Below are 4,499 nucleotides of genomic sequence, written 5' to 3' on the forward strand. Positions count from 1 at the left end.
CCACTCGTTGTTCCCTTGTCCCTGGGTTGTCCAACACCTCCTCCCTTCCCCCACCTCCCACACTCTCATGTCCCTCCCAGACCGTTGTTCCCATTATTTTCTTCTCACATTGTTCATACAGCCTATCTTACTAGATCGACCTGCAGAGATAATAATATGTGCATAAAATTGCGGATGGCTTCAACAGAACCAAACAAAGTGGTCATGAGAACATGGCAATGTCGGCAGCAATACTGACAAGCTAACAAACAAAAAAGTCACTGACACAAAATTTAAAAGAAGAGAAAAAAGTAAAGAACATAACATAACCAAAAGCAAGCAAGCAAGAAAAGCCTGTTAATAGTTCAAGGTCTGCTTGTTGACCTTTAGGAGTGTTTTCTGGACTATTCTGAAAGGGTGCCACATCCTCGCCCCAAAGTCCATCCTTATACTCCCTTGGGACTTCCTTGCTCTGTTTCCCCCGCCACTCCATTGCATAACCCCAGTGCTTTGTCTCAATGTGGTAGGGTCAGATCAGTCACACTTCCTAAATTGTGTCTCTGGTGCTGTCCCATGTAGGACCATGGTTCAGTGCATGATGTCACATCTTGCAGTGGGGCCGGCCATATGGTCCTCTCTGTGGATTGGGTGCTCTGAGCCGGGCTATCATCCTCTGAGCTTGGTGGGTCCAGGTGTGCTTCACGCCCTTGTGGATTCCTCCATACTTTATGTTGCCCAACTGGTTTGGCGTGTCATGGTGGGGTCCGTTTGCATGTTCCAGATCTGTGGGGACACAAGCAATACTCTCCCACGGGTGAGTTAGTATACTGTTCCCCTGTGCCATCAACTCAGTTTCTCTGCACCCCAATTCTCCCTCCACCTGGCCTCCTTCCCCTTCTTTATGTTGAACTCTCATGTACCTCCCTGGGTGTGGTCTCCCCTCCCGCAACTATCTATGCTTCCACCCGTTTTTGAGAGATAGGTATCTATTCTTCTATTCTTGCCATGCTGATTGTACTTACCTCAGGGTACTCATGTTATAACTGTCCTTTTGTGTTTCACTTACCTTGCTTACCATGATTCCTTCCAGCTCTTCCCACGAAACGATGTGTTTCATGTGATCATCCGTGCTTTTCAGTGCTGCATAGTACTCCATTGTGTGTATGTGCCAGAGTTTACTAATCCACTCATCTATTGAGGTAAACTTAGGCTTTTTCCAGATCTTTATGATTGTGAATTGTGCCACAATGAACATTGGAGCGCAGATGACTTATCATGTTTTATTTGTTACCTCCACTGAGTATATGCCCAGTAGAGGGATGACTGGATCAAAAGGTAGTTCAATATCCATTATCTTTAAGTATCTTCAGTTTGCTTTCCACAGTGGCTGTACATATCTACTTGACCACCAGCAGTGGAGGAGGATTCCTACTTAACCCCACCCCCCAACACTTGTTGCTCTCTGATTTACTAATTTGGCTTAGCCTAAGGGTTGTTAGGTGGTATCTCATGGTTGTTTAAATTTGCATTTCTCTTATGGCTAATGGCTAGGAACACTATCTCCTATGCTTGTTGGCCATATGGGTGTCCTCCCTAGTGAAAGTTCTTTCAGTTCTTTTGCCCACTTCCTTAGGGGGTTAACTGTTTACCTCTGCAGGTCATGAGTGTGTTGTAGAGTTTAGTAATGAGCCCTTTGTCCAATGTGTCATTATTAAAAATCCTCTCCCAGTCTGTGGGCTGTCTTGTCACCCTCTTGGTGAAGTCTTTCAAGGTGCACAAGTGCTTTATTCTTACTAGATCCCATTTGACGATTTCTAGTTCACCAGTGTGTGTAACATTCCCTATTGCAGTGAGTTCCCTTGGCCAGTGCTCTGAGGTTAGTCCCAGTTCCCTCCTTGATGGTCCTGATGATTTGGGGTTTCACTTCTAGGTTGTGAACCACTTTGAGTTTATTCTTGTGCATGGGGTGAGGTAAATGTCTTGTTTCATCTTTTTACATGTGAATACCCATTGTTTCCAGCACCACTTGTTAAAAACGGCATCCGTTTCCACTTGATGGTTTGGGGACCCTTGTCAACGATCAGTTGTCTATGTGCTGATGGTTTGATTCGTGGGCTTTCTATTCTTTTCCCGTGGTCTGAGTGTCTGTTGTTGTGCCAGTACCACGCTGCTTTGACCACTGCAGCTGTATAATAGGCATTAAATTCATGTTAGCCGAGTCCTCCAACTTTGTCCTTCTTCTTGAGGTGTTCTCTGTTAATTCTGGGTTTCTTCCCTCTCCATATGGAAGTGATGATCAGTTTTTCCAATTCTTTGATGGCATTTGAATTGGTATAGCATTGAATTTGTAAAGTGCTTTACGTTAGGTTGTCATCTTTACTATGTCAAGTTCCAATGCACAAGCAGGAGATGTTTTTCCATTTCTGGAGGGCTCTTTTGGTTTCATGTAGTCGGGTTTTATAATTTTCCTTGTATAGGTCTTTAGTTTTTTTTGTTAAATATATCTCTAGGTATTTCAGTTTGTTCTTCGCTACTATGCAGGGTCCTACCTTCTGAATCCCCTCTTCCATGGTCCTGTCCAATGTGTATAGAAAACCTACTGACTTCTGTTTATTGATCTTGTATCCTGCTACTCTTCCGTATTCCTCTATCACTGTAAGTACTCCTGCTGTGGAGCTTTTGGGTTTTTCAATGTACAAGATCATATCGTCTGCAAAAAGGGATAGTTTCACTTCATCCTCTCCCATTTGGATCCCTCTAATGTTCTTCCGCTATCTTATGTTGTTAGCCAGAACTTCCAGAATGATATTGAATAGAAGAGGGGACAGGGGGCATCCTTATCTTGTCCTCTTTTTCAGTGGGATTCTCAATGTTAAAAAACTTAAGCAACTTTCACTTTGGCTCAAGAAACACTTAGGTCTCCACTCTGTGCCTCCTCCCCCCTTTTCACATTGATAAAAATTTTTGTTCTGGATCTTTGATGCCTGATACCTGTTACCATTAACACCTCATTATCACACAGAGTAGTGTAATTCTTAAATGTGGATTTTATTGCCTCTCAGGTACATGGCCTCTTGTTTTTCCTCAAGACCCCAACTCTATATCTTTTGATACCGACGCCATCAAGTTTCTCCATCACATTAGCTTTTGCATCCATTTTATCTTTAGCGATCATGTGGAGAAGGTGAGCATCACAGAATGCCAGATTATCAGAACAAAGTGTTCTTGCATTGAGTGTGTACTTGAGTCGAGGCCCATCGTCTATCTGCTACCTTAATAGATCTGTTTCCCTCTCGTTATATATAAATATATTTACATGTGTACATGCCTGTATTAAGACCTATATAAATGTCCTTTGCCTCCTAGTTTTTTCCTCTATTTCTTTTTACCTTCCTCTTGCCTCACAATCATGTTCAGCCTTCATTAGGGTTTCAGTTATTCCTCACCATTACATTACTCTTGATTATATCCCACTAGACATCTTATGCCCTTCTCCCCATCAATTTTAGTTCACTTGTTGTTCCCTTGTCCTTGGATTGGTTGACACCCCCCTTCTTTTTTCCCACGGTCCTTTCTCCTGTGTCCACCCAGATTTATTGACACCCAGAACCACCTGATTGGGGTGGGCTAGTTAGTTATATTAAGTATTCTCATGTTTCTTGTCAATGCTCACCAAAGTGTTCCCTCTGGAGTGGAAGATTTTCATAAGACAGTGTATCAGATGATCCATTCTGGGAAGATAGACATCTCCTCTTACCACTGACTCTTATCACTACCCAATGGGTTCATGAAAAGGGTGTCTATGGGGGTAGGTATGAAGGTTGCTTGGACATTGCCACTGATGAGTGCCAAATCTCTGAGCGGCAGAGACCAATACTTAAGTTGTAATAGGTTGGTTACATGGAACCATTTCCTTTATGGAAAGGACACAATTTTGGTCTTACTGGAATAATCATTTATGAGCCCTGGCTATGTAGTGAATTCCAAGATGGGCTGCTAGCTGCAAGGTTAGCCCATTGAAGCCACAAATGGCTCTGAAAGATGAAACATTTCTCCTATAAAAGGTAGCAGTCTCAGAAACCCACAGAAGCAAATATAACCCATCCAATAGGGTCACTATGGTCTGATTCCGTTTAATGACAATGAGTTTGGTTTTGTCCTTGACACTGATTTGCCTTCTCTGTGCACAGTGCTTCTGCCAAAGCTGTCATTCATAGACTTCCAGAATGCCTTACATGCAGAGCACTGCTCCAAATCAAAATATTCACTTTCTAGGAGATCAACTAGTATGATGAGTGCTGCTCCTGGAATACACTGGTCTTACCAGGTTCTGTAACATCATGAAGCAGTTGGCTTTATGGAATAGTGGGCTGTGCTGCTGAAAACTCAATGACAATGCCAGCTAGGTGGCAATATCTTGCAGAATTGGGACAGTGTTGTCCAGGAGGCTGTATATGCTATAACCAATGTTAAATATGTGGTTCCAATGCTCCAATAGCCAAGACTCACAGGTCTAGTAA

The sequence above is a fragment of the Tenrec ecaudatus genome, chromosome 1 (assembly GCF_050624435.1).
Source record: "Tenrec ecaudatus isolate mTenEca1 chromosome 1, mTenEca1.hap1, whole genome shotgun sequence".
Taxonomy (NCBI): domain Eukaryota; kingdom Metazoa; phylum Chordata; class Mammalia; order Afrosoricida; family Tenrecidae; genus Tenrec; species Tenrec ecaudatus.